General features: G+C 36.5%; 1 protein-coding gene across 7 annotated transcripts in view; it reads right to left on the bottom strand.

Annotated features, from left to right (window-relative positions):
* atp2b2 (ATPase plasma membrane Ca2+ transporting 2) overlaps positions 1–27,823 on the bottom strand; it is a 168,966-nt gene that overhangs the window by 94,412 nt on the left and 46,731 nt on the right. For 5 of the 7 annotated variants that reach the window (XM_067388777.1, XM_067388771.1, XM_067388774.1 and 2 more), the window contains exon 1: positions 16,663–16,766. The exons of the other annotated variants lie outside the window; for them this stretch is intronic. The gene's annotated coding sequence lies outside the window, so the exon portion shown is untranslated. Of the gene's footprint in view, positions 1–16,662; positions 16,767–27,823 lie in introns of those variants that run through there. 7 annotated transcript variants of the gene reach the window in all.

Here is a 27,823-nt window from a genome sequence, read left to right as displayed (position 1 = left end):
AAATGTTAAATATAATATTCGGCTTTTCTATATAAATACTTAAACACATATAAGGAGCTGAAATGCAGGTAAACCCCAAAGTTCATGCAGTGTCCAAGAAAAGGACCGTGTCTATGTTTGACTTTGTGTAATAATGTTACAGTGGCCTACAGACCTCGGTCAGGGTGGATGGCATATTGAATTGGATGTAAATGAAAACAGAGACTTTCAGAAATGTTTATTGAATGTTTGATAACACTTTATTTTAAAGTGAGGTAGTTACACATTACTACATATACTTACTTCAGTGATAACAGTAAATTGTGCATAATTACAAGTAACTAGCCAAACTCTATCCCTAACCCTAACTCTATTACTCAGTACTTATTTGAGTAAGTACATTGTAACAACGTCACCTTAAAATAAAGTGTAACCTAAAGTTTTTTGGCAAGATGTTCGGCTGAATTGTACAATCCACTGTACTTCTGTCCTTCACAGCCTGTCTTCATTCCTCTCAAAAGTGAAATATGCCGCTACCCTGACTGAGGTCTACAGGTGCTGTCCGCTTCCTCTCTTTGACCAGTATCTCTTTCTCAGTATCTCCTCTTTCCTAAGCCGTCCTCAAATGAGTAATATAATAGTTGACATGCTAGAGCAATCCAAGGAAGTGCAGGCATTTTCATTATTAATGTAGGCCTGTAATTATTTAATGAGACGCATTTAATTGTTGTAAATGAACAGGAACATGTCATTTGTAGTTCAAAAGTTCCTCTGCATATTAAATCAGGCTTTATGTGTTGCATTATGATGGTTACCTGTGCAGTGTTGGCCAACGCCACTATCTGAACTGCATTTGACTGGAGCTCAAAGTAACAAGCTACAGTTTCCAGAGAGTTAGTAGTGGTGTAACATTATAAAATGCTAGTTTTGTCACATTTTATTGCTCAAAGAGTTTTACAGCCAAGCAAAAGAGGCAATATCAAGTGCACTTGTTTAAAATGTCTGCATTTCCTAGTCACTTGGTTTGTTCAGGCATTTAAATCATAGAAATAGGAAAGATTCTCTTAAGGACTGTTTTTTTACATCTCTCTCTCTCTCTCTCTCTCTCTCTCTCTCTTTGTGTGTGTGTGTTTGTTTGTGTGTGTGTGTGAACTAATTAATGAAATGCTGATGATTACTATGTTTAAACATAAATACATCAAAATATACTTAACATCATATGGATGTGTAGTTGACACGAGCAAACTGTCAACAGTACTAGTATTCAGTGTTGAATGGTTAGGTTTGCTGATATATTGGGTGTGAGGTCTAGTTTTGGATAGTAACTTCAGAAGCTCTGCCCCCTACTGTAACTGCACAGTATAAACTACTCAAGAACGCCGGAGCATGATCCTTCCCTGCTGATCTGACGCGGTGAGGACGCGCCCTGCACCATGTGAAATGAGGAAAGACATTAATGATGCCGGTAATGATGAGTGGAGAGGGGAGTGTGGGATCAGACCGGAGCACAGCCGTCACTGAAAAGTACAGCACATACAGAGACTGGAACAATCCATTTGATTCATGACCTGCCTGAACAAGGAAGGAATAGCTCAATCACCCAGAACATCCTAGCAAATGCCTAGCAACACCCTAGCAACCACATAACAATGGCCTAGCAACACCCTTGTAACCACACAGCAATACCCTAGCAACTCCCTGGCAACACCCTAGTAACCACCCAGGACACCATAGAAACCACTCATAATACCCTAGAAACCAGCCGTAACACCTTAGCAACTGCCTAGCAACACCCTAGCAACCACATAGCAATGCCCAAGCAACTGTATATCAACACCCTAGCAACTGCCTGGCAACACCCTAGTAACCACCCAGGACACCCTATAAACCACTCATAATACCCTAGAAACCACCCGTAACACCTTAGCAACTGCCTAGCAACACCCTAGCAAACATATAGCAATGCCCAAGCAACTGCCTATCAACACCCTAGCAACTGCCTGGCAACACCCTAGTAACCACCCAGGACACCCTAGAAACCACTCATAATACTCTAAAAACCACCCGTAACACCTTAGCAACTGCCTAGCAACACCCTAGCAGCCACATAGCAATGCCCAAGCAACTGCCTATCAACACCCTAGTAACTACCCAGAACACCATACAAACCACCCATAATAGACTATAAACCCCCCTTAACACAATAGCAACAGTCTAGCAACACCCTAGCAACCACCCATAACACCCTTGAAACCACCCATAATACTCTAAAGACCACCTATAACACCTTAGCAACTGCCTAGTAACACCTTAGCAGCCACTTAGAACACAATAGAAACCACATAGCAATGCACTAGCAACTGAATAGCAACACCATAGTAACCACCTAGAACACCATAGAAAACACCAATAATACAATATAACCCCCCTACATACACCATAGCAACACCCTAGCAACCACCCAGAACACCCTAGCAACCAAATAGCAATGCCCTAGCAACTGCCTAGCAACACCTTAGTAACCACCCATAACACTCAAGAACCCACCCTCCTTAGCAACGGTCTAGCAACAGCCTTGCAACCACCCAGAACAGCTATATTTTGCAGAAATGAGACATTTTTCCAATGAGCCTACAGGTTGTGTAATTGCATTACATTAGAAAAGAGCATCTTTTTCTTTCGTGTTCACAGAAGGAAGAAAGTCATTTGGGTTTGGAGTAAATGATGATGGAATAGTCATTATGGTGTTTTTCCATAAACACAATTCAACATCAAATTGCAAAACAGGTTTTCTTTGTCTGCATGGCAAGTTTTAATTATGTTGTGATCTCAGATCAGCGGAAGTGAATGTGAAGATCTCCCTACGGAGACGGGGTTATTTCTGAAACAAATAGCTGTGGATGAAAGAGTGCCACTGGAAGTCATTTTGGTGTAAAGGGTAAATAGATTGCGAGCCACGCTGCCTTTTCTTCCCGAGAGTCCGGCTTTGTCCATGGCGAGAGAGGGTCTTTTGAAGAACGACAGCACGGATCGCTCCGGGGTTGGCAGGCCTTTGCGGAGAGAGCTGGATATTACACGCTATGTCTCTCACATGACTGCACGCAAACCACGGCTTGAGAGATCGCCCTTTGTTGCCGCTGAGACCGTAATGCAGCCTGTCTCTCAACGTCAGCCTGGTGAAAGAGCTGCCGTGAGAAGAAAATGCCCAAACACGTGAAGGTGCGCAGATTGCCGTACCTCCGTAACCTCACTGAGGACTTCACACCAGAGCTTGAGTTCATAAACTCACATTCACGTGTGCATCAAACGTTTGCATTCATCATGTCTAATTCCAGTGAACATGAATCATAATGCTAATGACATCTAGAGAATAATGTGTCCTCTAATGATCCTCTTCTGTTCCAGTATTTCCAAATCCCTGTGCATAAATCCATAAAGAAATGATTTATTGAGTGCGTGAGGTCCAGACCTGAACACCTCTGGGAATCGGACGGCATCACCCAATATCATCTAAATCGAAAGCTACAGAACTACTGGCCTGTGACCAGAGACTTTCTGCACTAATATTTTTACATTAACTAGAAAAGTGGCATTGTGGGAAATAGTGCCCTAGTGAGTGACTATACTGCAACTTTTTATGATTCTATAACTGACTGGGATACGTACCTAAAATACTGTATAGTGCGTGGGTGAGTTACACAACCATTACTAGTCATGGAAACACAACTGTGTCATTACAGCATTCAGACCTTTAAATCTTGAGAATTTCAAAATGTGTGAATTTTGTGAATATTTGCATGTTTTACAAGAATTATATAATTTACAAAAATATATTTCTCATATTTTACATTGAAAAGGAAACACTTTCCAATAAGGATGTACAGTATATGAATACATCAGATGCGAAAGCCTCTAAGTGCCGTCTGAAATGTTCTTCTACACTGAGCATTTTTATCAAGCTTGTATGTTTAGGTTCAATAATTTCACTTTAATGGCAATTAATAGGTCCGTTTGAATTGAATATAAACATACAAGCTTGATAAAAATGCTCATTTTAGAAGAAAATTGCACTTAGAGGCTTTTGCATCTGAAGTCTTCAGTTAGATAATATAATAGATGATATGAACTAATAATGAGCAATATTTGCATGCACACTACTCTTTAAAAGTTTGGGGTTGGTGAGATTTTTTAATGTTTCTGGAAAAAGTCTGTTCTGCTCACCAAGGCTGCATTTATTTAATCAAAAATACAGTAAAGTGAATATAAATATTAAAATAACTGTGTTCTATTTTACTGCATTTTAAAATTGTAATGTACTTCTAAAAAATAAATCTTTTGTGACATTATAAATGTCTTTACTGTCATTTTTGGCGAAAAAAATTACTGACAGCAAGCTTCAAAGTGTACTGTAGCGTATTAACCAACAAAACAGCAGTTATTTATCTAATTTATGCTAATGTTCATTTCTAGCAGATTTGTACTGTTTTAGCTTTTGTTAAGATGAAATTTACAACGAACAACAACTAATTTAAAAATTAACATTATTCAAGATTATTAGAAGCTGTCAAAAATTAAGCGGTATTGAGAATGGAGGGAGGGGTGTTGTAACGGTCACAAAGATAATGAAACAATGCAAGAAATAGGTGACGTAGAATTCAGAAACCCTTGTTATTAGCGACACCGGTGGCCGTTAAGTGAACTGCAGCAGCTGAACATGATTCGATGCCCTGATTTACTCACTGTGAAGTTCTTTTTTGTTCTTTGCTCAGAAGTAAAGAGAAGTTGGAAATACCTTTGCAGTGATAAACTGTTAACGAACGAACTTCTGAGAACGATGTTTAGATGAATATGTAAATGTGTGCGGTGAGAAAACAGCAGTTCTGATCATAGTTATGTGGATGTTTGAACCACCTTTGCGATTCACTGGCATTTCATTCCGACAGATGAGGTCCTTAAAATTACACTGTTATGATACTTTGATTATAAAGTATATTTGAGATTATAGACTATGTGTGACTATGTTAAACTGCCCAACTTAACAGCAGAAAAAAACATGTTTACAGCCTGGTACAAAAAGTGGTTTTGGTCTATACAGCTAATTTTGCCCTTCATGGCAACTGTGAGGGGGTGAATTCGTTTAAATTATATTAAGTCTTAAAGTTCTGCATAATTAAGGGCGTGGCCAATTGAGTGACAGGTGGATTGCCGCTGCTTTCTGTGAGCATCACATCACCTCAGCTAATTCCAATCGATCGGATTGGATTCATCTCATGATCACTATTTCATTACAAATGTATGAAGTCCCATTTTGATGTTGTGTGTTGACAATACTACTTTTGCTGGAGCATCTATATCATAAAACAGACACTGTAGATTGACAGTAAACAATTAGAACTTTCAAATGATGTATAATTTGTTATCTTTATTAATATTTTAGATAGATCTTTAGCCTGAGCTAACTTTGTCATGTCAAGCTAGGTGGGCGTGGTTTCTGCAACCAGGCACCTCAGCTCCACCCACATCCCGCCTCTTTGAGCTGGGATGTTTGGTAACACTTTATTTTAGGGTTCAATTCTCGCTTTTAACTAGTTGCTAATTAGCATGCATATTAGCAACTAGTTAAAGCACATATTAATGCATTATTATGCACGATCAAATTCTACATCTGTTAATCCTACCCAATACCTAAACTTAAATGCTACAAAACTACCTTACCAGTAATTAGGAGATTATTAAGGCAAAAGTCGTAGTTAATAGTGAATATGTGTTCTCCAAACTGAAGCAATACTGGAGTTCCTTCATGAGATTCATTAAACGACTTTTAGAGAGCATTATTATAGTAGTGCGTTGTAAATACAGCAGCTGTTTTTAACTAAAATAACCCGCCACAGATTTTAAGAAATGTTGGTGTTTTGTCACAAACATTCTTTTTAATTCTTTTTTTTTTTTAAAAAAGCATCTAGATAAGAAATGAATGCAAATGCACAAAGACAGTCATCATCCTCATCATGATGCGAGCAGCGGCGCGCTGCCCTTTAATGCGATGGCTGGGTTCCGTTTCAGAGAGAGCAGATGACATGTGACTTCCTGGCCACACACTCGACTCCCTGCCGCCGCCAGTCTCTCAGTACGGAGACCTCCGCCGGCTGCGCAGTGAAAGCCCTCTCAGATGTCACGTCTGCGGGTCCAGCGTGTGCCGTCCACCGCTGCGTGTCCCCGGGGCTCCATGATGCGCTGACGCTGCATATTGATCTACCGCAGAGGATGTCACCTTTGCTTTGCAGATACGGGCTGCATGGGAGGACGCTTACGGTGCCGTGCGGGGGCGAAATGTCTCTCGGGTTTGCCAGGAAAATCAATTCAATTCCACATGCGAACTGCATCTAAAACACGACTCAAATGGACTGATTTTCAGCAGTAATGGGAAAAGCACATGATTTATTTACTTCCAAATAAATAGCCTCTTAACTGTCAGTGGGAAACTTGCTGTGCTTTATTTCCCATCACATATTTAGTACACTCAAAATTCATCCTGTGTAAGCCGTTTTGGAATTGGTCATTGCATTAGCATGGAAAAGGCAACATTACACACTAACTAAAGTTAAAAAAGTCAAATCATAATCAACCACCCCTTTAAAGCCTTTTTTAACTTTAGTTCGTGTGTAACGTTGCTGTTTGATCATAAACAACATCTGCAAAGTTACGAAAATGCAAAGAGAGATATTTTAGTTTAAAGAAATCACTGTTTAAGAACTACAACGAGCTTCTTCCCGGGTTAGTGACATCACAAACCCTAAAATTTACATAAACCCCGCCCCCGAGAACACACAACAAAGGGGGCGGGGCCATGTTGGGCTGCTTTAGAGAAGAGGAAGAGTTGTTGTAGTCGAGTGTTGTTGTCATGCCGTCATTTTACGCCGGACTGCTTCACAAACGAGGGTCAATTCAACACAAAAGATGAACATGACGGCACATGCTAGTGGATGAGTTGAATCAACTCCACAGCAACTACATCAATTTATCCACTAACCATTCAGAAACGTCTAAAAGTTGTAACTTCTTCCTGAGTCTCTCCATCAGTGTCGACTCCGGTTTGAACAATGTAAGGCTGAACACTTTCCTCATTTTGGCTGCGTGAGATTCTCCAGCTTTGTTGTTGTTGAGCTGTTAAAGCTCCGCCCTCTTCTGGAAAAGGGGCGGGAGCAGCAGCTAATTTGCATTTAAAGGGACACACACAAAAACGGCGTGTTTTTGCTCACACCCAAATAGGGCAAATTTGACAAGCTATAATAAATGATCTGTGGGGGATTTTGAGCGGAAACTTCACGGACACATTCTGGAGACACCAGAGACTTATATTACATCGGCTCAATTTTTGTGATATCAACTTCAAATGTGGAACACAATTTGGTTAGACATGTGGCTTTGATTCTGCCAATTCTGACTTTTTACAAGTTGATGCAGTGAAATGTAGAGTCTCTGGTTAATGAGTGTTTTAGAAAGTGGGCGGGACTTCTCTCTAATCATCTGTCAGTCATTCTCTTCTCCTCCCAATCTCCTAAAGATGAAGTGTGTCATTTCTAGGCATTGGTGAGAAATCATGATAGGGCGTCTGAGGAGCAGTTCTGTCCGTTCTGATGTATTGATCCAGAGTCTGACTATGTAAACACCATCAGGGCTGCTCTCATCTGCGTCACGTAACGTGTCAAAGCAAGCACACACATCCGCCATAACACATGAAATATTAAAGATGGTGCCCAAGCTATATCTGGTCCACAGGATTCATCTTCTGATGCTATTTAACTCCATGCATCTGCACATTTAGTTCAGAAGCCACAGTGCTAGAGATTTGGTTTCTACATGTTCTCAGCCCACCACTGCTCACATATTTTACCTTTAGTATCAACAGTATATTGCTTTTATTTAGAGTTTGTGTGAATCTATCACTATATGAACTTATACTTGCTATCTACCACTATTTATATTCAACATACTGTAAAGATCAACCTTTTTTTGCCTTAAATCTATGTAAAAAAAAAAAGTGAAATGCAGATTAAAACAGAATGAGAAGCCTTTGTAAAACAGCCATTCACAAACACCTTTGCTGGTGGTAAAAGTAAATTAAATGTACTGGTAATGTATACTGTAATTCACTATCAGTAAAAGCATCTGCCAAATGCATAAATATGAGTCTTAATGTGTACTCATAAGCACAGTTTTTGCAATGCAAAGTTTTCAGTGTAATGATTCAGACAGCTCCTAATGGCTCGATTCATGTCTTCTCACTGCTGTGTGGCTTCACAATGAGGACAGCTGTTCAGACGCCATTATTAAAGTATTATACAACAGCTGCGTGAATCATATTTCATTCTGTGAGTCATGTGTTATAAAAGAAAAATAATTTATGGCTGTTTAAGGCAGATTAGCCTATTTACAGATTATTTACAGACTAACTTGACAAATACTGTACTTTACTGTAGGAAAAAATCTGTAGAAAAATGGCCAGCACCTTTTCTGCTAAGTTACACTCTAAAAAGTGCTGGGTTAAAAACAACCCAACCCGATGGGTTAAATGTTTAGGGTAGTTTTATTTAACCCAACTATTGTGCAAAAATGGCTATATGTCTGGCTTAAAATGAACCCAAAATATGCTGGAAATTACAGGCAACAATAATAACCAAAAGGTGAATATTTATTAATAAGCAATTTAATGTTTAGTGTTTAATTATTATTCATTAAACATATTAATAAATGTTCATTTCCAACATGTTTTAAGTTTATTTTAAGCAAAAAATACAGTAACTTTTAAACAATAGTTAGGTTAAATAAAAGTACCCAGCAGGTTGTGTCAAACATTTAACCCAGCCCGCTGGGTAAAAACAACCCAACGCTGGGCTGGCCAAAGTACTGTTAATGCACTCTAAAAAAAGCTGTGTTAAAAACAACCCAATTTGGGTTATTTGGCAACCCAGCGCTGGATCATAATTGCACTCTAAAAAATGCTGGGTTAAAAACAACCCAAGTTGGGTTGAAAATGGACAAACCCAGCGATTGGGTTGTTTTAACCCAGCGATTGGGTTGTTTTAACCCAGCGATTGGGTTGTTTTAACCCAGCGGTTGGGTTAAATGTTTGCCCAACCTTCTGGGTAGTTTTATTTAAACCAGCTATTATTTAAAAAATTGCTATATGGCTAGCTTAAAATGAACCCAAAATTGTTGGGAAATTAAAAACCAGATGCAATTAGAGTCAACAATAATAGACAAAAGGTGAATGTTTATTAATAGGCTTTAATATTTTATTATAAATTTAATAGTTTAATAGTTTATTAATATAAATTTATTAATAAGCAATTTAATACACGTTTATTGTCTAATAATTATTCATTGAACATTAATAAATGTTCATTTCCAACATACTTTGGGTTAAGCAATTAAGCAATACAGTAATTTTTAAACAATAGTTGAGTTAAATAAAACTACCCAGCAGGTTGGGCAAACATTTAACCCTACCACTGGGTTAAAACAACCCAATTGCTGGGTTTGTCCATTTTCAACCCAACTTGGGTTGTTTTTAACCCAGCATTTTTTAGAGTGCAATTATGATCCAGCGCTGGGTTGCCAAATAACCCAACTTGGGTTGTTTTTTAACCCAGCTTTTTTTTAGAGTGCATTGACAGTACTTTGGCCATTATTTCTAACGATGTTTCTTAATGTGTTTCTCCTCCTCCTGACATTAAATGGGTCATGAATTGAGAAATCAACTTTTCCTTGAGCTTTTGATATATAACAGATCATCATACTATAAAAATATCCTGTAGGCTAAGTTTCAGAACTCAAAATTTCCAAAAATAGCTTTTATTGAACCATGCTCAGTTTTTGTCTCAGTATGACGTCATAGTGCGAGGAAAGACCGCCTCTGCAGAAGAAGACTGACGCCTACTTCTACATCATCGCTTTTTTAGCCCCGCCCACCGATTCACACATGTCATGTGGATTACTAGAGACGCCTCTGAGGATTACAAGACATTTTGAAACACAGAGTTGAGGAAAAACCAATGCTATCTCATGACCAATTCGTACGTATTTCATATTCGTACTCGTACAAATTCATTTGATTTGTCTAAACCCCAGTGACAGGTTGGTTTAGGGGCAGGGTTAGGGGTAGGTCATTCGTACAAATTCATACAAATTTGTCAACTTGTAAAATACGTACAGTTTAGCAAAAAATGTACAAGTGTCAGTGCAGGCTTTTCAGAGAGCCTGAAAATAAAAGATGATGCAGTGAAGAGTATATTGGGTCCGACAGAAACGTGTGAGTAACAGTGTTTATACCATGTGTCACGATTGCTTTTCTGTTACCGACAGTACGACAATAATTCATTTACACAAAACACCATCCTGTCAACTATAACTGTGTAAACTCCAAGTACTTCAACAGTACAATCAAAACTTATAAAGCATATGTAATACTGTATGCAAATATTTCGCAGTTGGCAAAAGCTACAAACTACTCATAATTTAAAGTAGCTCAACTCCATTCAAGCTACTCTTTCTTTTATTTAAAAGTTCATTTGTTTTTAAATATTTATCGTTTGCTCAAATGAATGGTCTGTACAAACTGAATGAGAGATAGAGAGAGAACAGTTTAAGAGCTTGTTTTTTATTGCCTCAGGTTGTTTGACTGTAAATCTGCTGGAACAACTCAATGTGACAAACACAACAATGTAGAGTTTTGTCATGTTAAGCCACTGGAAAAAGTAGCCTGTTACTGTAAAAGCTAAAAACAACATGACCAGTGTTTTTGTGTTCAGTGTGGACAGACAGACAGCATCGACTACTTTATGATACTGTACATTCATCGTTGCTGCATGGCTAAAATGTGGTTTTAGGGTGAGTAAATGATGACAGACGTTTCATTTTTGCAGTTGTGCATTTACCTGCTCTAAATCTGCTTGAGTTTTAGTTAGAGAAGCTGGCAACAAACCAATTCGTCTGCACATTTTAATAGCATTAAACAAAATGCTTGTGTCCCAAATACTGGGTCCCAAGTCCTCCTTTTGGTGACGTAATGCGGGCAAAAGGAGGCGCTCATGAGCACCAGCAAAAGAGACTCCAAACATTTACATGACATTAATGTGTCAAACTAGAGCTGAACGCATGACTTCCAAACTGAATCACCAGCAGGAAACATGTACAGGTGCTGGTCATCTAATTAGAATATCATCAAAAAGCTGATTTATTTCACTAATTCCATTCAAAAAGTGAAACTTGTATATTATATTCATTCATTACACACAGACTGATAGATTTCAAATGTTTATTTCTTTTAATTTTGAAATTAAAAGAAATTTTGACATGCCCTGACATTTGTACTTTTTTCAGTTGTTCATAAACATATTAATGGAAAAAGTGTCATTACACTGTATTCAGCACAAACTAGGCTACAATAATATGTGAGGAACATGTATGTACATGTTTGTGTTTTTGAAGGAATAACATTTATGCGTGGTTATTGAAAAAACAAAAAACTTAAGTCACTGAAATAAGGGCAAAAAAGTATAGTAAATCTGTGTTTACAATACTTTAGGGTATTGGAGGTTGTAAAGTAGAGTTTTTGCTTCAAAATTATGTAAAAATTATGCTGCCTATTCCTTCATATAAAACAATATATTGATTTAGTTTTTGTAAGACACTTTTTTGCCAAGAAACACAGTATGCGAGGAGGCGTGAATCACCACTGAAAATGGGCCATTCTCACCTGAGAAGACAAAAGAATTGGATAGTAATGAGCTGAAATGACTTGCATATTAATGAGGCATCAGTCAGGTAGGCTGTGAAAAAAACCTTCTGTGATGTCTCAAGCTCATCATGCTATATGAAACATACAGACAAGTTTTATTACAATATAAAGTAATGGTTTCATATTATACTTTAAAATATAATGTATTTCTGTGATGCAAAGAGTCTGAATATAGGCTTTTAGTTTAAAAGCATGCACATTTGGAGAAATATTGGATTCTCATATGCTTATGTCAATTTTCTATACAGAGGAGATTATATATATCTATATATATATATATATTTATATTTAATTTATATATAATTTATATTTATATATATTTAATATTCATTGTCATTACTATGAGCGCTGGTGTTTTCAATTCATCCTTGAAGTCGGAGGGCGCTCTGTGCATTTTTAGTCCACAAATTCATCTAAAAGAAGAAGAGGCTATTCCATGAATGGAGTTTCCAATTCATACTGCAGCCGGAGGGCGCTAAAGAAACAAAAACTCATCTAAAATGAATCTATAGAAGAAAAGAAAACAGGAACTAACTGCATGTCTTCTAGAGATTGCTAACCATTGCTTTAACATCCAAATAAACACTTTTCAAGACAATAAATACACGATTGAGATGATGAATGCATGTATTGCCTCTGAATTTGCGTCTGAATAGCGCTCGCTCCGTGGGCGTGGCCGCATTAGCGGATAATGAGCTGAATCACGGGCTTCTGACATGGCTCTCTTTTCATACAGATTACATAAACACAGAAGGTTTGTTTTCGATTTGACTTACATGATTTAAAACCTGACATTTCAACGTTTTTTTTAGACATAAGTGTAATTTTTCTGTGATTTGTATTCACTAAGTTACAGTTCATTTTCTGAGAACTATCAGATTGGACTTCGTTCAGAGGGAGAGGAGAAATCACGCATCATGTTAGTTTTCTTTATTTTACAAAAAGCACAATGTGTTTTTACTCTGAGTGTACACAAATAAAAGAAGATATTCTATAGTTTCAATTGATATATTACTTATGTCTCTATGACAAAAAATGACGGAGTATTTTAAGTCTGTTTTGCTGCAATGTGAAAAAAAACCTGCAAAACGCGCCGGCGCTTTTTCAGACCATAGAGTGTTAAATGGTCTCTCAGTCTAGTTCTGTAGGCTACACAAACATGGTGAAGACTGCTGACTTGACAGTTGTCCAAAAGACGACCATTGACACCTTGCACAAGGAGGGCAAGACACAAAAGGTCATTGCAAAAGAGGCTGGCTGTTCACAGAGCTCTGTGTCCAAGCACATTACTAGAGAGGCGAAGGGAAGGAAAATATGTGGTAGAAAAAAGTGTACAAGCAATAGGGATAACTGCACCCTGAGAGGACTGTGAAACAAAACCCATTCAAAAATGTGGGGGAGATTCGCAAAGAGTGGACTGCAGCTGGATTCAGAGCTTCAAGAACCACCACGCACAGACGTATGCAAGACATGGGTTTCAGCTGTTGCATTCCTTGTGTCAATCAACAACAGACAGAGTCAGAAGCATCTAAAGATAAAAAGGACTGGACTGCTGCTGAGTGGTCCAAAGTTATGTTCTCTGATGAAAGCAAGTTTTGAATTTCCTTTGGAATTCAGGGTCCCAGAGTCTGGAGGACGAGAGGAGAGGCACACAATCCACGTTGCTTGAGGTCCAGTGTAAAGTTTCCACAGTCAGTGATGGTTTGGGGTGCCATGTCATCTGCTGGTATCTGCTTCATTTTCCAACAGGACTTGGCACCTGCACACAGTGCCAAAGCTACCAGTACCTTGTTTAAGCACCATGGTATCCCTGTTCTTAATTGGCCAGCAAACTCACCTGACCTTAACCCCATAGAAAATCTATGGGGTATTGTGAAGAGGAAGATGAGATATGCCAGACCCAACAATGCAGAAGAGCTGAAGGCCACAATCAGAGCAACCTGGGCTCTCATAACACCTGAGCAGTGCCACAGACTGATCGACTCCAGTAATTCAGGCAAAAGGAGCCCCAACTAAGTATTGAGTGCTGTACATGCTCATACTTTTCATCTTCATACTTTTCAGTTGGCCAAGATTTCTAAAAATCCTTTCTTTGTATTGATCTTAAGTAATATTCGAATTTTCCGAGATACTGAAGTTGGGATTTTCTTTAGTTGTCAGTTATAATCATCAAAATTAAAATAAATAAACATTTGAAATATATCAGTCTGTGTGTAATGAATGAATATAATATACAAGTTTCACTTTTTGAATGGAATTTGTGAAATAAATCAACTTTTTGATGATAATCTAATTATATGACCAGCACCTGCATGAAAGGTTCGCAGCTGAACACATGGACGTGAGTTTGATGATAAGTGAAGAATAGCACAGCTGAAGAAGCAAAACTCACCACCACAATGCTAGGATGTTACTATACTCAGTTTCAATGGGGTTTTCATAACGATGCAATAGGAGGACCATAAAACCTTTCAGGAATCAGTTCTTAAAAGAACCATTTTTGTCTTAGTGTGAAGAACATTTTAATGTGCCTCTTTTATTCCCTTTCATGTAAAGCTGTTTGTGAATGTAAAAGGTCTGCAAAGATTCAAAGATCAAACTGCAGATAAATGAAAGAAAAAAGTGATTCTGAACTGAAACGAGTCGTCAGTAATTCAGTCTCACTTCCTGCTCGTAGGTTTGTAACTAATTTGCCCGCCTCTGCTCTTGATTGGCTGATCAGCGTCTCTTTGCCCCGCACTCAATCACTGTAGTTGTATCTGAGACTGGAAGAGATTGGTTCATGAAGTTCATGTCGAGAACACACTGTTTTCTGCTGAGATTGATACGGTAAAACCGACGCCGTCGTTACTGTTCGTATCACTGTGAGATTCAGATATGATAATGAGCGTTTGGTTTCTGACCAATCACAGCAGAGCAGCTCTCAGAAAGGCGGGGTTTAGAGAGACCGAATCCTTGATGGAAGCGTTTCAGACACTGAGAGAAAAGAGCTGATGCTGCAGTGGATATTATGAGAGAATTAAAGTGTTTTTGATCCTGGATGAATGTGAACCTGTTGTAGGAGACGAGAAACAACATTACAAACCTTTAAAACTGCATAAGAGGGGCACTTTAATAATCTAAAAGAAACCATTTTCACTATAAATAACTTTTTGTGCAATGGGAAGTTTCTATGGATGTTAAGGTTTATCAATGTTCTCAGAAATGTACAACTTCAGAACGTTCTGACAAGGTTCCAGAATGTTTAAAGAACATTCAAAAGTAACATTCCCATAATGTTTGAAGAATAAGAATGTTCCTTAACATTTGCCAAACCAGAAAGTTCAGAGAACAGTCAGAAATGATGTATTTTTGTCAACTTTGTGAAATGTATCAGACTTTTTGGTAACATTTTACAATAATGTCCAATTAGTTAACACAGTTAATTAACTAACAAAGATCAATGCATTTGTTACAGTATTTATTAATCTTTGCTAACCTTAGTTAATAAAAACACAACTGTTCATTGTCACTTCAAGTCAGCTCAGGTTCATTATATAATATTAACACAAACAACTTTTGATTTCAGCAATGTATTAGTAAATGCTGAAATGAACTAAGATTAATAAATGCTTTAGGAGACAGGTCAGTTCTAATGCAAGCAAATGGAACCTTATTGTAAAGTGTACTAGATTTGTTTTTTACAAAACAACATTACAACACTAACTGTACAGTGAATAGCAGGTTTATTAGTACTGAACGGCAGTAGATCCCAAAGCACCCCCTCCCTCCACCCAAAACCCTGCAGTCCCTGAGCTAATGATTAATACTGTACTCTATGCACAAACACAAAGACAAGCTTTGAATAAAAGAGAAAAAGATCCCTCCAGGACAGCGCAAAGCATTTGACCTCATCTGCGGCGCGTTCACTCCGTGTGACAGACGATCCAGCACCGCAGGGCTGCACTTGTGTCTGTCATAACCCAGCTGTGGGCTCGTGAACGTCCGGCACATGTGCGCGGGGATGACGCATCAGAATGCAACATGCACTAACCGGATCCCCTACAGATACAATCATACACCCCCACACGCGGCGGTAATGAGCGAGCCTCTCGCTGCCGGCATGATGAAGGACGATCCACAGCAGCAGCAGCAGTCAATTTCTGCAGTAATTACAGCAGACACACATTTACAGCTGAGGCGCTTGTGCACATGACACCTACTGCGCGACCAAAACGCTGAGCCGTCTGTAACTTATATAACCTTTCCATATACAACATAGCTGATTTTATATCATAACTCAATGTAACAATCTTTTTTTCAACAAGCATTATCTGTAATAGTTCATGCTCTATGACACTGAAACTGTGACTTAATAATGAGGATCTGCTGTCAATGTCACGGACGAGATCCCCCGCGTGTACTAACCTAGCGCATCCAAAAACTCTATTTTGTCGCAGTGAAGCTACTCCTCTGGAGGTCACCGCCATGTGTCCCCTGAAGACGATCTGAGAAAGCGAAATCCACACAACAAACTTTATACCGGCTGACTCATTCTGAAGCGGTCGAACTCAGTGTCGGAAACCCTCGGCAGCTAAATCTGTCTGTGCTCAGGCGTATATCTGAGGGCACACATGCAAGAGAGCTTTGACATAATCCCATTCAACTGTAACTGGAGCTTCCAATGGAGAATAAACAGCCGTGACACTGGTCAGGAGCTCTGTGGGCTCGTTTAAGACACAGCATGAAACCCAATGCGTCCCCACCTGCCAGCGTGACAACCTTCTGCATGTGAAGGACACAGTTGCTCCATGTTCCTGTACGCCACAGTGAAGATTGCCCTCGCAAATGTGCGTTAACTGTAAAATGATGCGGCACTAGTAGCAAAGATGAGTTTTACTTACTGAACCAGACGATCATGTCAAATCCACAATGCCGTGAGTCACAGAGAAGAGTAATCACCCTTCAGCATCTGTACTGAGAGACGCGCACACAGCCTCAACCATACTACACAACACACTGACGGAGCGAGAGAGAGAGAGAGAGAGAGAGGGGGGGGGGGGGGGGTGAACCCTGCAGAACACACACAGAAAGAGAGAGACAGAGAGAGATGGGAACGATAGATAGATAGGTAGATAGATAGGTAGGTAGATAGATAGATAGATAGATAGATAGATAGATAGATAGATAGATAGATAGATAGATAGATAGATAGATAGATAGATAGATAGATAGATAGATAGATACATAGATACATAGATACATAGATACATAGAACGTTAAATAGATAGAATGATAGAATGATAGATAGATAGACAGAATGATAGATAAAACAATAGAATGATAGAACAATATAGATAGTTAAGTAGAATGATAGAGTGGTAGCTAGATCAATAGCTATATATATATAGATAGAACGATAGATAGATAGAACAATAGAATGAACAACAGAATGAACGATATAACAATAGATAGAACGAACGATAGAACGATATATCGATAGATAGAACAATAGTTAGAATGATAGATAGAATGAACGATATAACAATAGATAGAACGAACGATAGAACGAACTAACAAATGATAGATAGATAGATAGATAGATAGATAGACATGTGTAGAACGATAGATAGATAGAACGATACATAGAACGATAAACCAATAGAACGATAGAACAATAGATAGATAGAAAGATAGACAGAATGATAGATAAAACAATAGAATGATAGAACAATATAGATAGTTAGAATGATAGAATGATAGAATGATAGATAGATAGATAGATAGATAGATAGATAGATAGATAGATAGATAGATAGATAGATAGATAGATAGATAGATAGATAGATAGATAGATAGATAGATAGATAGATAGATAGATAGGTGTAGAACGATAGATAGATAGAACGATACATAGAACGATAAACCAATAGAACGATAGAACAATAGATAGATAGAAAGATAGACAGAATGATAGATAAAACAATAGAATGATAGAACAATATAGATAGTTAGAATGATAGAATGATAGCTAGATCAATAGATAGATAGATAGAACAATAGATAGATAGAACGATAGAACGAACGAATGATAGATGGATAGATAGACAGACATGGGTAGAACGATAGATAGAACAATACATAGAACGATAAACCGATAGAACGATAGAACAATAGAACAATAGATAGATAAATAGATAGATAAAACAATAGAATATTAGAACAATATAGATAGATAGATAGAATGATAGCTAGATCAATAGATAGATAGATAGATAGATAGATAGATAGATAGATAGATAGATAGATAGATAGATAGATAGATAGATAGATAGATAGAACAAATAGATAGAATGATAGAACGATGCATAGAATGATAGAACAACTGAACGAACGATAGAATGAACGATAGATAGATAGATAGATAGAATGATACATAGAACGCTAAATTAGATAGAATGATAGATAGATAGACAGAATGATAGATAAAACAATAGAATGATAGAACAATATAGATAGTTAAGTAGAATGATAGAGTGATAGCTAGATCAATAGATAGATATATATAGATAGAACGATAGATAGATAGAACAATAGAATGAACAACAGAATGAACGATATAACAATAGATAGAACGAACGATAGAACGATATATCGATAGATAGAACAACAGTTAGAATGATAGATAGAATGAACGATATAACAATAGATAGAACGAACGATAGAACGAACTAACAAATGATAGATAGATAGATAGATAGATAGATAGATAGATAGATAGATAGATAGATAGATAGATAGATAGATAGACATGTGTAGAACGATAGATAGATAGAACGATACATAGAACGATAAACCAATAGAACGATAGAACAATAGATAGATAGAAAGATAGACAGAATGATAGATAAAACAATAGAATGATAGAACAATATAGATAGTTAGAATGATAGAATGATAGAATGATAGATAGATAGATAGATAGATAGATAGATAGATAGATAGATAGATAGATAGATAGATAGATAGATAGATAGATAGATAGATAGATAGATAGATAGAACGAACGATAGAACGAACGATAGAACGATATATCGATAAATAGAACAATAGTTAGAATGATAGATAGAACGAACGATAGATAGATAAATAGATAGAATGATAGATAGAACGATACACAGAATGATAAATAGATAGAATGATATAACAATAGAATGATAGATATAGATAGAACAATAGATAGAATGATAGAACGATAGATAGAACGATATATCGATAAATAGAACAATAGAACGAACGATAGATAGATAAATAGATAGAATGATAGATAGAACGATACACAGAACGATAAATAGATAGAATGATAGAACAATAGAATGATCGATATAGATAGAACGATAGATGGACGGAATGATAGATAGAACAATAGAATGATAGAACATTATAGATAGATAGATAAATAGATAGATAGAACAACAGATAGAACGATAGAACGATAGAACGATAGATAGATAGATAGATAGATAGATAGATAGATAGATAGATAGATAGATAGATAGATAGATAGATAGATAGATAGATAGATAGAACGATAGAACGAACGATAGAACGATATATCGATAAATAGAACAATAGTTAGAATGATAGATAGAACGAACGATAGATAGATAAATAGATAGAATGATAGATAGAACGATACACAGAATGATAAATAGATAGAATGATATAACAATAGAATGATAGATATAGATAGAACAATAGATAGAATGATAGAACGATAGATAGAACGATATATCGATAAATAGAACAATAGAACGAACGATAGATAGATAAATAGATAGAATGATAGATAGAACGATACACAGAACGATAAATAGATAGAATGATAGAACAATAGAATGATCGATATAGATAGAACGATAGATGGACAGAATGATTGATAGAACAATAGAATGATAGAACATTGTAGATAGATAGATAAATAGATAGATAGAACAACAGATAGAACGATAGAACGATAGAACGATAGAACGATAGATAGATAGATAGATAGATAGATAGATAGATAGATAGATAGATAGATAGATAGATAGATAGATAGATAGATAGATAGATAGATAGATAGATAGATAAAACAAAAAAGAAAAAAATGAGCTGATTTGGTGTGTGTACCTTTAAATGCAAATGAGCTCATGTTCCCCTCCCCCAAACTCACGATTCCAGTACACTGAGGCATAAACAATACAGGAGAAGCTCACACAGCAAATATAGCTCTCATAATGGATCTGTACAAACTGTTCCTGATGCAGCATATAACACAGCTATGGCATGTATTTTGTGGATGATTGCAAACATTCGATTCTGAATGAGTTTGACAGCGTGCTTCACCGCTAAGCTACACACTGTTAGAGAGACTCAATAAGAATGAAGTTGTGTTTATGAATTATACAGACAAGCGTTTTCAGGTTAAACATGAAAATAAAGACATGGCTCTGATCCCTCTGAATACAGTAATACACAATGGTAACAGTTAACAATACACATGCTAACAAAACACATTCAGAAAGACAATTTGCAAACATCACAAAATATATACGAAATTGCATCATTTGGTATCCATCCATCTTTTGTGTTTCACTGACCCCCGTGTGTAAAGCAGTGTGGTGTAAAATGACTTGCACATGCTGGTATATGAATTTATCTGCACACATTCCCTTCATAAATAAAATTACACCACAAAATGGTGGTGCTGTGGGTGGAAATGTGCAGATTAAGGGGCGGTAATATTATAATAAGATCCCCTTCCTACGTCACAAAATCTGAGCGGCTTGTCTTTTTCACATGCCAAAACAAAGTTACTGGGTTGTTTTAATGTGTTGTTAGATGCACCAGGGACCCAATTATAGCACTTAAACATGGAAAAAGTCCGATTTTCATGAAATGTCCCCATTAAAGGTGCAATATGTAAGATTTTTGTCCACTAGAGGTCGCTAGAGGCATATTCAAAACAAAGGCGTAGCTTGATGACGCCAAGTTTGAGCGCGGAATCTTGGGATATGTGGTCTTCACCTTAGTGGATGGTGCAAAAGAATCGGGATTGGACTCGGGCAGAAATCATGTTCATGGATGTGATTATTACCGCTAATGTAGTGTGAAGCAGAGCAGGAGCGAGTGTTGTGGAGCTGAACGAGGAGCTGGAGCGATTGATCAACACACGCCTCACGAGCAGCGGGACTTTTATTATGACACAGTCGCCGGCGCCGCTTTTCCGGTCATGAGTATGAGGAAACGCAGCTCTGTTTATCATATTAGATACATTTGAGAGTGTTAAATGATGTTATAACGTTACTCTGTGCGTTCGCTCGGCGGCTGCCGTGAGACACTGTTACACACTGCAGTAAGATAGATCCATTTTACAATATCAGATTAAATACTGGATGATTGTGTTGATAAATGGCATGCAATTCATTTTAAAACGTATTGTATGATGGAGAAAATGCTGTATTACTGTTACTAAAAATAAAGCTGCATCTGATTATGCTATGTTAGCTACTTCACAAAATAGAGTTTTTCTCTGAGGCACGGTGAAGCATGAGACTCGCAAAAAAATAAGAAAATTAGATTTAAACAATAAGACTAAACGTGTTGAGCTATATAACAATAATTAGTTTATAAATATATCAAAACAGATATTCCCTTGTATATTAAAACATGTAAATATTAAAGGTGTTTCTACAAAATAAACCGGAAGCCGAGGGTAACAACGCCATTGACAGGCGACTCCTCACATGTCCTGCAGCCTTGATTAAAATTGCAATTTTCTCACGATTTACAAATAGTTGCAAACATTTGGGATATTTTAAGTACTCAAGTGAACAAAATATATAACACTGGCATAGTGGTTTTTGGATATTTTACTGCAAAATTCTTTCATTGCACCTTTAAGTTAGCTACTGTATCTAGACAGTGACATACCATAGACTTATATTTTGTACACAGCTAGTTGTAAATAACTAACCCTAACCTTAACAGAGAATCAAAGTTTCTGCATTTTCACAACTAAGAAAAAAAGTGTTTTATTTACTGTATTTTTGAACGAGGATGCCCTAAAGGATATTGTGTCTGTTTTTTAGCTCATTTCTGTGTTTAAATTTGTCCCTGAAATGGTCAATTTGAAACACGCACACAGCTTCACTTCAGTCATATTAACAGATGTTTTCAAGCACACTTCCTCACGAGCGCTGCATGAGCCAATCCTGCACAATCATTTACAGGTGTCTTACGTCAAGCGGGTCTGTCAAGTTTACCACTGATTCACCTGCAGGTAAGAGTCATGAGGATGCAGAATAGGTCATGTGTGACCTTTCCAACATGATTACGTCATGCGTGGAGCATCACAGAGCAGTGCAAGACAAGCATTTGTGGTTAAAAAGTATTTATTTATTTTTTTTTTAGAAAATGTCTGATGGTTTCTCTAGATAAGACTCTTATTCCTCGTCTGGGATCATGTAGAGCTCTTTGAAGCTGCACTGAAACTGACATTTGGACCTTCAACCCGTTGAACCCCAGTGAAGTCCACTATATGGAGAACAATCTTGGAATGTTTTCCTTCATTTCTTTTCAACTGAAGAAAGAAAGACGTGAACATCTTGGATGACATGGGGGTGAGTAAATTATCAGGACATTTTCATTCTGAACTGAACTAATCCTTTAATCATAATCAGCCCTTACCAAACCAGCACACGGAGCACAGAATGAACCGGAATGGTATCTTAGAAACAGCACTCTGCAAAACAACAAGGATGATGAATGACTGTGATTCTTTAGCAATTGTGTAACTTATTCATTCTATTTGTAACTGACAGTCCTATAGTTCATCTTGCATCATTCAGAGAGCCTTCATCAGGAGCAGCATCATAACAAACCGATCATGTCCTCATGACCCATACGGGATGAGTGTGAGCTCTGCTGCAGGACAGACAGAGTGTGTGCCTGTGAATCGGGACGCCCACGCATATCAATGCTGCATCACACAGGGCTGCAGTGCAGCAAAGACCGCAGAACACAGATCCAGAGAGGACAGACTCAAACCTGTGCGTCTAGATTCAGCACCGTGGCTCAACATCTCCATACATGTGTTAAACCACTGCGCCGAACACTGACGTGTGAGCTGTGCATTCACATTTCAAAAAGTCAAAGAGCTTGAACAATCCTCAGATCTTCAAAATACTAAAGTGCTCATACCAAAAAAAGAGCACAGTGTGAGAACAATTCAAGCAGAGGTTTATAGTTTTCATGAAGTTATGAAAGCGTAATCGTCCAGGGCCCATATTCATAAAGAATCTTAGTACAAAGAGTTGCTCCTATAGTGACAAAATTCTAAGAGAATTCTTAGAAATGCGGCGCTTCTTCTTAAAATGAAAGAAAAGATCCTAGCAAAGAAAAAGGTAATTCAGAAAGCATCTTAACCCTTAAAAGAAGTCTTAAGTCCAAAGTAGTTAGGAGTACGGAAACGGACTTTTAAGAGGCTTAAATGGAGAAAACAGACATAATTTGTTAAGTACAACATTAAAATGATAGTAAATAAAAAATAAAGAATATATACACATATACAGCTATGGAAAAAATTAAGAGACGACTCCAAGTTCAGAAATCAATGTTAAGTGGTCTCTTATTTTTTTCCATAGCTGTATAATGTGTGTTTTTGGGGAACAGAGCCGAACTTAAATACTTTTGAGCAAAGACTCAAGTTTGGTCTCTTAATAAGGGGACACTTTAGATTATTTTATAAGTGAAAGAAAAAATATGAACGTGAAAAAAAAATAAATAGTTATTGACGTTTTAGTTTAGGCAAATTTATTATAATTTATATAAAATATATATTTATATTTATATAGTTTATATATAGTTTTACCCTAAAACTGCAAGAAAATCAAAGCCAAAATCTAAAATCTAATCAAGTTGTGTTTCAAATTTTAGGATGATATCTCAAAAATTGATTTTTTAGTAATATTTTGTTAGGGTGCAGTACCAAACCTTTCCACAAGAGACCATCCAGGCTCCACTGATGACCACAAAAGGACTCTTCAATTTCCATATAGCCTATGGTTTGAGTGACCTGAACCATTTATTTCCATTATGTTTAATGTATTAAACTGACATCCTATTCAGAATTAGTATAGGCAGAATGGCAGTATTTGAATTCAACCTTTAAAGGGTTAGTTCACTTCATTATTTTTGTTTTGTTTTTGCGCACAAAAAGTTTTCTCGTCTCTTCATAACATTAAGGTTGATCCACTGCAGTCACATGACTGCTTTAACGATGTCTTTAGTTCCTTTCTGGACATTGAAAGTGTTGATTGTATAGTCTCGGATTTTATCAAAAATATCTTAATTTGTGTTCTGAAGATGAACTGAAGCTCATACGGGTGTGGAACGACATGAGGGAGAGTAATTAATGAGAGATTTTTCATTTTTGGGTTAATTTACCCTTTAACAAACATAAAAGACATGCAAAAAGGACAAGATTTTTCATTTTCATTACTATTTCAAAATAAATGTCTGAACATGCCTTATGAGTCTGCAAATATTGTTGTCAATTATTATTAAATGACTGTTCCTCTGTCATTCAAAATCAGAAAACTACAAATATGAAAACTACAATTTGTAAGCTTTCAAATGATGTAAAGTTAGTCAATATTATTTTAGGTTCACTGCAAAAAATGCTGTTCTTAGAATTTTTGTCTGGTTTCTAGACCAAATATCTAAAAATTCTTAGATCAAGAAGCATTTCCTTGACAAGTAAAATTTTTTCTTGTTTTTAGGAAAAATAAGTCAAAATTAAGTGAGTTTTTCTTTAAAACAAGCAAAATAATCTGCCAGTGGGGTAAACAAAATAATCTTAATCCAAACTGAAAACAAGATTATATAGTTTATTTTTGGTTTGATGTAAGATTATTTAGCTTGTTTTAAGGAAAAACTCACTTAATTTTGACTTATTTTTTTTCTGAAAACAAGAAAATAATTTGTACTTGTCAAGAAAATGCTTCATGATTTAAGATCTTTAAGATAATTTGCCTAGAAACAAAAACTCTAAGTAAGAACAGCAGTGATTTAGACTACGATATTATTGATTTAAGTATATAATGGCAAATAGGGGTGACAGTTAATGGGTTATGCTAAGACTCCTACATAGAAATTTTAGAGCTTTCTTAAAAGCTTTAAGAATACAAGACCAGGTTTTTGTTTTAAAAATGTTTTTTTTCTTGGTTATGCAAACGTTAAGGGAACATTCAATTGTATCGTTCTTCAAACATTACAGGAACGTTACATCTGAATGTTATGAAACAAGTAGTAACATTTAAAGACGTTAGCAGTTAGTTTGCAGTTACATGATACATTTCAACCTTTAAGGAACATGTCTCTAGACCTAAAACCTGTTCTCTAATACTGTGTGAGTTTGGAATGACACGCTCACACACACATATGACATCATCGAACGCTACTTCACCCGCCCCATCATCTTCATCCCACAATCTGTGAGTCATCATCACCTGTTTCACCTGCTCACCCGCCGGCAGACGCAGCAGCGCTCGCAGAGATCAGTCAGGTAATTATGTCACATTAAATGCAGGTTATTAATGGACTGTCATTATCATTAAATCATTTAGCTCTCTGACAGAACAATAGGAAAATAATTATAAATCCACTAATCCAAATTATTTTTTCCATGGCCTCTGGCTTCAACAATGGCACACATTCCTCATGTCACGGGCTATTATTGGAGAGCGAGGTGTATTTTATTTATCGTGAGCCTGATTTCAGCTGCGCCTCGACGCATTTCAGCTGAATCATACAGAGCTGGGCTAAATTAGGAAGCTCAGCTTCACATCTTCCTGTTCAACACACCCACATGTGAAGGCATCAGAGAGTGTGCTGTGTGGTGAACGCAAGGAACGCTCAAGACAAGACAGATGTGCACCAGAGAATCCACAGACACAAACACACACTGACCTTCTGTGACTTTACCAATAGTGGGGCATGTTGTCACAATAAACCTCAATGGGGTTAGTTGTCACAATGGAATCCACTATTAAACTAAATTATAATAATAATATTGGCTTTTCAGCTAATTTTACATACCAAAACAACTCATGAAAAGTAGAAATGTACGGTCAGTAAGATTATATATATAATAAATGTATATCTTTGGAATTGATCGATCGTAGGCCTTTTTTATCTGATCTTATGTACTTCAGTTTTTGATTGAAAAGAGCATTATTTGTGGATAATTTTATCAATTTTACACAAAATATGAAAAAAAAATTGCACTGTTTACCATAGTGTGCTTTAATATTTAACCAGGAAATTTTTTTTGTTTTGGTTTTATTTATTACAAAATAAAAGCATTTCAGAAATGTTTCTTGAGCAGCAAATCATCATATCAGAATGATTTCTGAAGGATCATGTGACACTGAAGACTGGAGTAATGATGCTGAAAATTCAGCTTTGATCACAGGAATAAATTACATTTTACTACATACCAAAAAAGCTATTTTAAACAGTAATAGTCTTTCATAATACTACTGTTTTACTGTATTTTAGATTAAATGAATGCTGCTTCATGAGCAGAAGAGACTTAAAAAAAAAAATCAAACCAACTACAAACTTTATATATTGTTTAACAAATATTGCAGTTTATAATAATTAATATTGCATACATGAATATATATATATATATATATATATATATATATATATATATATATATATATATATATATATATATATATATATATATATATATATATATATATATATATATATATATATATATATATATATATATAACTTTTTCTTAATTCTCTTAATTTTTTCCATAGCTGTATATATATATATATATATATATATCTCAATGTATGTCTGTCTTGGTATATTAAAGGGTTAGTTCACCCAAAAACAAAATTTCCATAATTAATTACTCTCCTTCATGTCGTTCCACACCCATAAGACCTTCGTTCATTTTCAGAACACAAATGAAGATATTTTTGATGAAATCTGAGAGATTTTTTTCCCCATCTCCCATAGAAAGCAACAAAATGACCACATTCAAGACGTCTAAAGCTACTAAAGACATTGTTAAAACAGTCATGTGACTGCAGTGGTTCAATCTTAATGTTATGAAGAGACAAGAATACTTTTTGTGTGCAAAAACCAAACAAAATTAACGACTTTATTCAACGAAGGTCTTGCGGGTTTGGAATGGCATGAGGGTGAGATATTAATTACAGAAATGTAATTTCTGGGTGAACTAACCCTTAAGAGAGCAGTGTTTAATGATGACTGATATAATGCAATAAAATAAAAGTTCAAATAAGGCTTCAAACCGGCTTTCTAAGGTTGGCATCGTAGCTGAATAGTGTTATTCATTTGAACACATGAGAGATGACTCACATTTGACTCCAATAGTATTCATAATAATCATAGAAGCAGAAAAAGCATTGAAAACACAAAAATAATTCAGTTCAAGACATCGATTCCTTAGCATCAATACTCAAGCATGTGCTCCATTTTAAAAATGTACGTCTTAGTAAGAATATATGTAATGAAGCATTGCTCATGAGGATGAAGGTGAAGGATGAATCGCCAGTGATCATTGACATGCTGTTTTCTTATTAAAAATCCATTTGAGTTCCACAGAAGAACGTACACTAATGCACGGACACATCAACACTACCCAGTGCACTACATGAGGTCATGACCAGTAGCTATTAACCTTTTACACACAGCAAACTCAAGCTTCTCCAGAGTGCATTAGTGTTTTAGTTAATTGGAGAGAAACTGTTACCCTTCGCTGAACCCTGTACCACACGTACGTTACGCTGACCATGGCACATTTAAGACCAGAATCCGTTGAGACAAGGCTTAAGATTAAGCTTTTACAGATACAATTATGAACAAAAGCACTATTGGTTTTCAGCGTGAATGCCGCGAAAAACACACAAAACACATCCAAAACGGGAAACTGACTGTACAAATAGCTTTGATACAAAATCTGAGGTATAT

Source organism: Chanodichthys erythropterus, chromosome 6, assembly GCF_024489055.1.
Source record: "Chanodichthys erythropterus isolate Z2021 chromosome 6, ASM2448905v1, whole genome shotgun sequence".
NCBI classification, from domain to species: Eukaryota; Metazoa; Chordata; class Actinopteri; order Cypriniformes; family Xenocyprididae; genus Chanodichthys; species Chanodichthys erythropterus.
This window is presented reverse-complemented; position numbering and strand designations above follow the sequence as displayed.